The sequence below is a fragment of the Otolemur garnettii genome, unplaced genomic scaffold, assembly GCF_000181295.1.
Source record: "Otolemur garnettii isolate 467f Iridium unplaced genomic scaffold, OtoGar3 scaffold00171, whole genome shotgun sequence".
NCBI classification, from domain to species: Eukaryota; Metazoa; Chordata; class Mammalia; order Primates; family Galagidae; genus Otolemur; species Otolemur garnettii.
In genome coordinates this window covers 1,402,511-1,411,360 of record NW_003852566.1, presented here as the reverse complement: position 1 = coordinate 1,411,360, position 8,850 = coordinate 1,402,511, and the positions used below count along the sequence as shown (strand labels likewise).

Here is an 8,850-nt window from a genome sequence, read left to right as displayed (position 1 = left end):
AGGAGGTGCAGGGCACATGGAAATCCAAGAACTAGGGATAAGTGCCCCCAATGCTGCACATTTTCTCCAGAGGGAGCGGCGGCCCCTGTGGACTCCCATCAAGTGCTGTCGCCCAGAGCTGTGGGCTGCCTGCCCATGGCCTCTCTCCTCCCCCCTCCCATGCAGTGTGCTGGCCAGTGTCCTGGGAACTTTTTATATGGAGTATGATTGTGGAATTGAAAGAATATGTGTAGACATATTGCCTCAGACCTTTGAGGCTTTGTTAGTTTCACATAATTAGGAAGCTGTAATTTTTTGCAGAATGTAGAGCTCAGACTTTATTGACCCATTTAATTTTTTTTAATAATAACATTTTATTGGAGCAGAACAGCATGCAACCTAGATAGCCTCTGGCTGGGTCTCTGAATGATTTTAATTAAAAATAATGTCTCTACTTAATGGTAGGTGTAGCTTTTCCATAATATCCTGGCAACAAAACAATACCACTTGGGAGAAAAACTTCCTTTGTTTCTATCTTTACTAAAGAATAACCATACTGTCAGTTTTCAATTTGGAAGGTTAATGTGTGTGTATATATATATATAAAGTATCTGAAAGAAACATTGCCTTTTAAATGAGTAGTCAGTTTTATCAAATGACTCTTTAAACCTTTTCAATTTCACTGAACTGAGTTTCCATTATTCAAAATATATAGTAGGAGGATGTTAATCTAACATTTTTGGGACTAGTTGCTTCTAGGTCTGCTCCGTCCACAGGACACATGTTCACTTGGAAGTGAGTGCCTTCCTGGCCCGTTTGTGCTGATCCTGTAGCTTCTGTTTCCAGGGAGCTGGTTTCTCTAGTCCCCTGCTTACCACTCCCGCTCCTCTCAGAAGCAGAGCCTGTCTGCAGAGGAGCTGGGAGGAGGAGATGGCCTGCTGGCCCGGCCCTTTGTCTCCTTCCCATCTTCTGCCTCATTCAGTGTGCATTCTTACAGTTACCTTGTTAAGACAAATGAGTTTATGGAACAAGATGCTGAGGAGTGCTAGGATAGGGAAATACTTCTCTCTCGCTCTTTAAGTTCCCATGGGGAAAGGAACATTCATTCCCCAGGAGGCTGTAGGATTTCTTCTATTTTTCCAACTTTCCCCCCAGAACATGTGGAAGTGGGGGGAGGAGGGAAAGGGAACACACCAAGGAAGGAAAAGGTGTTTGGTGGTTGGGGCTAAGAAGAGTCCCATGCTAAACACATCCTTTTTCTCTTGTGGAAAGAGATGCACCTTAGGAGGGGTGCGTTCCCTGCCTATTTGTGCCATAAGTTTTCTAGAAAAGGCTCTGGGAGGGGGTTGCCTGCCTCTTGTGGAAGTTCAGGAGGAACTTACTCAAGAACACAGTTGGAGCTGTATGTGAAGCCACATTCTCGAGTTCAGGCTCATCCATTGATTCAGTTCATTCAGAAGTATTGGGGTGTTGATTTATTGAATTACCAGCCTAGTAAATGCTAGGCATTGCTGTTGATGACAGGGATACAGCAGTGAACAAACAGACAAAAGTCCTTGCCTTTGTGAAGCTCAAGTTTTTGAAGAGGGGAGACAGATAAGAAGTAAATAAGTAAAATATATAGAATGTTAGAGTGAGGTGAGTATTGGTGACTGGAGAGGAAGTGGAAAGGTGGATAGCAAAGGTCGAGCAGAATGCAGTGTTACACAGGTGGGTTAGGGCAGGACTTGCTGAGAGGCAACACTGAGTAAATACCTAAAAAGGGGATCTCTGGGGATAGAGTGTTCTCTAGGAGGAGATAGCCAGTACTTGTAGAAGTTCTGAGGTGGGAGTGTACCAGGGCAATAAAGAACAGGAGGAGGCCAGAGTGCCTGGGCTGGAGGGAGGGGCACAGGGAAGAGGCCCAGGGAGCCAGCAGGGCACCAGGTCTTAGAGTTCCTTTCAGGGATCTTCCAGTTCTCACTGGACTTCACTCTCAAGTGGGAGCCATTGGAGGGCCTTGTGCAGAGGATCGTCCAGCCCAACTGGCTTTGTAACAGGGGCATGGCAGCGTGTTAGAATAGACTGGAGCCTGCTGACCAGACAGAAGCAGCAGAGCGGCTAGCAGGCGGCTGTTAGTCCTGGTGGAGAGACTGATGCTGGCTTGGGCAAGAGACCGTTGCAATGGCTCTGACCAGAAACCAGATTCTGGAAATATTTTGAAAGTAGAGTGAACAAGATTTGTTGAGGATGACAAGTGAGCTGAGAGAGAAAAAGAAGAGTTAAGGATGACTTCAGCTTTGGGGGCCTAAGCAGCTAGCCAGCACAGATGGGGTGATCGGGCTTCAGAGCGTGCGTGTGAGGAGAGCAGACCGGAGCTCAGGTTGGACACATCAGCAACACATGCATTAAATGTCTGAGTGGAGATCCAGAGAAGGCAGTTAGATATGTATATCTCAAGTTCAAAGAGATTTTCAGGCTGGAAATATAAATTTGGGACTTGTCAGTGCAAAGCTAAGGGTTAAAGCCACAAGGATAGATGGAGTTGCAAGGGAGCAAGGGTAGCTAGCAGAGAGCCCCCAGGCCTGCACCATCACCCAGTGGTCAGGGGCAAGAGGCACCAACAGAAAGGCCCAAGACCAACAGCTGGTGAGGTGGCAGTCAGGACGGACAGGGAGAAAACAAATCGAGGGGGAGAAGTGATCAGCCCTGTCAAACGCAGGGACAGAAACTGTGACAAGGTGAGGGCTAAGCCATCGTGGAGGTTGTTGGTGACCTTGCCACGCAATGAGGACAGTGCCTGTCTGGGCTCAAGAGAGAAGAGCAGGACGAGGGAGCCTTGGCGTGGAAATGATTCTGAGAGGAGCTTTGCTGGAAAGCTGAGCACTTGAGCAGTAGCTGGTAGGAGATGTGGTAGGAATTGAGAGGTTTAGTTTGTTTTTTAAATTGGGAGAAATAACACCAGGTTTTATGTAGTTAGGAACAATCTGGTAGCCGGGAACAATTGATAGATACTATTAATAACCAATACATGTAGTGTTTACCGTGTGCCAGAGTCTAAGCACTGATTTATTTATGGTGGAAGAGAGGGGAGGACTACCATGGCCAGCCTGGTTCCCACGGAGGGGTATGGCCATGGCTGGGAAATGGACAGTTCTTCCATAGGAGCAGGAGGCTGCAGCCCAGAGGAGAAGCAGGGAGGCGAGAGCTTATCTGAGTTCTCAGAAAACAGGATGACACTGAGGATGGGGAAGGCGGTGTTGGCATCTTGAGGAGAGTGGAGAAGATATGAAATGCTCATCTGGGAGCGGGGAGAGCTGGTACAGTTGACATGGCAGCGTTACCAGGCACCATCAGGCTACTTGAGATTAGTGACTCTGATAAAGCTGACGTTTTAATCCCCCTCTGCGTGATTCCCACGAAACCCTAAACGCATCTGGAAAGCTGTTCATGTTTGGCTCTCAGTGTACCACCAGCCTCGCTCTGTCTCTGCCTCTGATTTCAAATGGCTCTTCTCTCACTGCTTCTCATGCCTGACCTCCTCCCAGTGGCTAAACAGTGGCTCTTGGAAGATTAGGATGAAAACAGTCAGATAAGTTAATTAAGAAGCAAGCAATCAAATATTTCTGAGACAGGCCAGGTGTGGTGCCTCACGCCTATAATCCCAGTACGTCGTACTCTGGAAAGCTGAGGCAGGTGCGTTGTTTGAGCTCAGGAGTTCCAGACCAGCCTGAGCAAGAGCGAGACCATCTCTACTTAAAATAGAAAAACTAGTTGGACACTGTGGCAGGTGCCTATAATCCCAGCTACTTATGAGGCTGAGGCAGGAAGATTGCTTGAGCCTAGGAGTTTAAGGTTGCTGTGAGCTATGATGCCATGGCACTCTAGCCTGGGTGACTCCAATACACACGCACACACACACATGTATATATTTTGGACACACTTTATGAAAGCTATCTGTTACTACAGTTTTTAGACCACACTGACTTTTTTGCTTTCCTTTCTTTTCTTTTTTGTATTTTTAGAGATAGGGTCTCCGTCTGTCACCTGGGCTGGAGTGTAGTGGCACAATTATAGCTCACTGCAACCTGGAATTTTCAGGCTCAAGCTGTCCTCCAGCCCCAGCCTCCTGAGTGGCTGGGACTACAGGTGCCCACCACACCATCCAACTTTGTTTTTCTACATTCTTTTTTTAGATTTGAAACTGTTGTCAGCCTGGCTCAGGTTTGTGGCCATTGCACTCTATGTTATAGTGCCTTTTTCCTTTACATTAATAAATTACAGAACTTGAGAAAGCAATCCTTTAGTTTCTCAAGATGGTTATTTGCCCTGATTTCTCTTTTCAAATAAAATGTTGGTCATGGAACATTTGTCTCGAGAGCATTACTTCTTGTCCTTTTAAATTGCATTCTGGGACAGGTGTTAATAGCGGCTTTGTTTCCTGCTTCCAATTCTCTGTACTCATCCTTGTTTGTTTCTGTTAATGCCACTTGCTCACCCAGGCCCAGGTCTCAGGGTTGTTCAATGGTGCTTTGTCTCCAACATCTGGCTGTTCCTGACAGGTTTACATCTCAGCTCCTTTCCCTCTTTCTATTCCCCTGCCACCACCCAAGGTCTGCCATTGCCCCTTCCTAAATTTCAGTTCACCAAAAATGTACTAAGCACCGACCTGTTACATGGTGCTGGGGAAATACAAAAATACAAGGTGTTCTGCCTGATTTCAGTACCCCAGGACCTGATTGTGCCCTCTTAGTTCCACCAGACAGGGTGTTGCTGGATTTATCACCATCCGACCCAGCCTTTCCTTTGGCTCCAAAATAAAACTCCTTTGACACTAGAGGCCAGCCTGGACTCATGCCTTCCACTGACCCTGTGCTCACTTGCTATTCTTCTGACAGGCTCCCTCCCTTCCTGTTTCCATCGTTATTACCCAGAGCTCTGCTCTGGCTTCCCATAGCCTGCCTCTCAAGATTTAGTTTATGGGTCACCTTCCCAGTAGCTGGGGAAAGTAAGCCTCTTCTCTTCTGAATCCTCCTGCCTTTTGGGAAATGAGAGACACCCTAGGGTGTGGTGAAGAGCCTGGACTCCAGAGAAGTCTGCTTTGATTCAGATCCCAGCTTTGTTCATTACCAGCTCTGTGGCCTTGGCAAAGTTACTTAACCTCTCTGTGCCTGAGTTGTTTGAATCAGTTGTAAAATAGGTATTGTAATAGTACCTACCTCATAGAATTTTGAGATGAAACTGGGTAAATATACATGCTTAGAACAGTGATTAGTGTTAATGCATAGAAAATATTATATAACTGTTAGTCTTTGTTTTATGATACATAAACATATATGTAAGCCTATGGGTGACAGCTATTATGATATAACTTACTGCAGGGTCTATAGTTTGTTTATGCAGGCCAGGTATTAACAATTTAATTGCATAATGCATATTGAACAGATTAATTTCATAATATATGTTGGGCATATACTATGGGAAAGCATAGGACCTTGTCCATTGAATATGCCCACATATAGTATGAAATTCGTCTGTTAGTATTTATAGCAAAAGTAAGGTTGTAGTCGTTAACTTTTTTGCCTGCATCTTTTCAGTAACCTTTACCAAAGAGCAGCCTTTTCAAAACCGACTATTTTGAGTGCCCATTTTATATCTAGTGCCCTCCTTCTATTGCCCCATCTCTGCTGTAGTGCCCTAAACTCTGCAGGCCATCTTCACCCCAGCATTGTTACATCTTTCCTTCCAAACCTCTCCCTTCTTCCACGTTCTGTGTCTGGATGGGCACTCACATAACCCAGAAACTCATCCTGGGTTTCTCCTCAAGTGCCCACACACTCGGCCAGGCCATGTTGCCTTTTGATGTCGCTCAGCTGTGTTCTCTTCCTCCTCACGGAGGCCACCTCAGCCCAGGGTCCTGACATCTCTTCCTGGACTCTGAAGGGGCCTGTTAATGCGGTTAAAGTCCCCTGGGATCTAGTTTTATCTGCCTGCATGCCACCTAATAGAGAAGAACCCAGGCAGAAGTCAGGTCCTCCTGTTTAACACTCTCCAGGGGCTGTCCACACTGACTACACCAGTAGTCCCCAACTTTATGCTGCCAGGACCCCGTTCCAATTCATAATGAAATATTTGGATTTTGTGTGGTTATTTTATTTTTGAAAGATCCATTGATGTTGGAGAAACAACTGTTACAGGGTCAGTAACAATTTTAGACAAATGTATATTTATCATAATACCTCCTGTGGTATTATAATTGTATACTCAATATACACCAATAACAAAAGATGAATACAAGTCACACTTGAGCACCTCTTGTAGTTGTAGAAATGAAGTGTGACTTATTACAGTTTTTTCCTTTTTTTTTTTTTGAACATAATCAAGATTTTATTGTCTTCATGATAAAACAAAAGATGATTAGAACTATATCACTTGACCCTTTCTCTTCTTATCTCCTCCCAGTTCAAAATGCTTGCAGCTCTTCATAGCCAGCATTCTCTTAGATCTGCAGTTGGGCTCCACACACTCAAACCTCGGCACAGTCTTCTTTGTAGTTTTAGCCTTTTCCTGGAAAATTGACTTAGTCTGCCCACCATAGCCACTCTGCTTCCTGTCATAACGCCGCTTTCCCTGGGCATAGAGAGAGTCCTTGCCCTTCTTGTACTGTGTCACTTTGTGGGGCTAGTGCTTGTCACACTTCTTACAGAAAGTGCGGTAGGTTTTAGGAACATTCACCATGTTTGTGCAAGCACTATCAGCAATGAAAGCTCCTTTTTTTTTTTTTTAATTGAATCATCACTGTGTACATTAATGCAGTCATGGGGTACAATGTGCTGGTTTTATATACAATTTGAAATACTTTCATCAAACTGGTTAACATAGCCTTCATGGCATTTTCTTAGTTATTGTGTTAAGACATTTATATTCTACATTTAGTAAGTTTCACATGTACCCTTGTAAGATGCACTGTAGGTGTGGTCCCACCAATTACCCTCCCTCCACCCATCCTTTCTTAAAATGTATTACATATTTTTGGCACCATGTATATATTTAGTCTTAGTCTACTTTCCTGGCATACAACTTCTAAAATCCCTGAAGTCTCTGAACTTATGTCTTTTTGTATGCTCAGGAGCTAACTGGTGGCAGGCAGCCCTTAAGTGGCTTCAGGATGGGGATGGCCACCCCAAAGACCAGGTAGGATTAGTGAGCTGGGACACAGGCCCATGTCTGGCATCCAGAGAGAGGAAAGGGGATGAAGGTGAATTTCATCACCAGTGGCCAATGACGTAATCAGTCATACCTAATAATGAAGCCTTCATAAAAATCTAAAAGGACAACAGTTGAGGGGCTTCCAGACAACTGAATGTGGGGAGGTCCTGGAGGGGTGCACCTGGGGGCATGGGGGCTCGGCACCCCTTCTCCCACACCTTGCTCTATGCATCTCTTTGTCCTTTGTAAAAACTTTTCTTTTTATTAAATCATAGTTGTGTACATTAATACCATCATGGGATACAATGTGTTGTTTCCATATACAATTTGAAATACTTTCTTCCAATTGGCCAATATAGCCTTCATGTCATTCTCATAGTTGTTGTGTTAAGACATTTATATTCCACATTTAGAAAGATTCACGTGTACCCTTATAGGATAAATCATAGGCGTGATCCCAGCAATCACCCTCCCTCCACTCATCCTCCCCCCTCCCCTTCACTCCCTCTCCCCTTTCCCCATATTCTTAGGCTAAAATTGGGTTATAACATTCCTATGATAGCTATAAATTAGTTTCATGATAGGGCTGAGTACATTGGATACTTTTTCTTCCATTCTTGAGATACTTTGCTAAGAAGAGTATTTTCCAGCTCCATCCATGTAAATATGAAGGCGGTAAAGTCTCCATCTTTCTTTATGGCTGCATAGTATTCCATCATGTACATATACCACAATTTATTGATCCATTCATGGGTCGATGAGCACTTGGGCTTCTTCCATGACCTAGCAATTATGAATTGGGCTGCAATGAACATTCTGGTATAAATATCTGTATTGTAGCATGATTTTTGGTCTTCTCAATATATACCTAGCAGAGGAATTATAGGATCAAATGGCAGATCTATTTTTAGTTCTCTAGGTGTTCTCCAGATGACTTTCCCAAAGGGACGTATTAGTTTGTAATCCCACCAGCAGAGTAGAAATCTTCCCTTTTCTCCACAACCACACCAGCATCTGTGATTTGGGGATTTTGGGATATGGGTTAATCTTACTCGTGTTAGATGATATCTCAAAGTAGTTTTGATTTGCATTTCTCTGATGATTAAAGATGCTGAGCGTTTTTTCATATATCTGTAGGCTGTGCATCTATCTTCTTCAAAGAAATTTCTCTTCAAGTCCCTTGCCCACTCTGAGATGGGATCACTCGTTCTCTTCTTGCTAATACCTTTGAGTTGTCTGTGAATTCTGGTTATTAAACCTTTGTCAGATACATAACCAGCAAATATCTTTGCCCATTCTGAGGGTTGTCTACTTTTCTTACTGTGTCCTTGGCTGTGCAGAAACTTTTTAATTTGAGGAAGTCCCAGTAGTGTATTTTTGAAGTTGCTTCAATTGCCCAGGGGGTCCTTCTCATAAAATATTTGCCCAGGACAATTTCTTCGAGTTTTCCCTACACTTTCTTCGAGTGTTTTTATAGTTTCATGTCTTAAATTTAAATCGTTAATCCAGTGAGAGTCTATCTTAGTTAGTGGTGACAGGTGTGGGTCCAGTTTCAGTCTTCTGCAGGTCGCCAGCCAGTTCAACCAGCACCATTTGTTAAATAGGGAATCTTTTCCCCACTCAGTGTTTTTAATTGGCTTGTCAAATATCATATAGTGGTAAGTAGCTGGGTTCATCTCTTGG

General features: G+C 44.1%; 1 protein-coding gene and 1 pseudogene across 1 annotated transcript in view; one reads left to right on the top strand and one right to left on the bottom strand.

Moving 5' to 3' along the window:
* The window catches only part of STX18 (syntaxin 18), a 143,953-nt gene that overhangs the window by 83,489 nt on the left and 51,614 nt on the right, over positions 1-8,850 (top strand). The gene's annotated exons all lie outside the window — the stretch shown is intronic.
* LOC105888046 lies at positions 6,382-6,696 on the bottom strand (annotated as a pseudogene).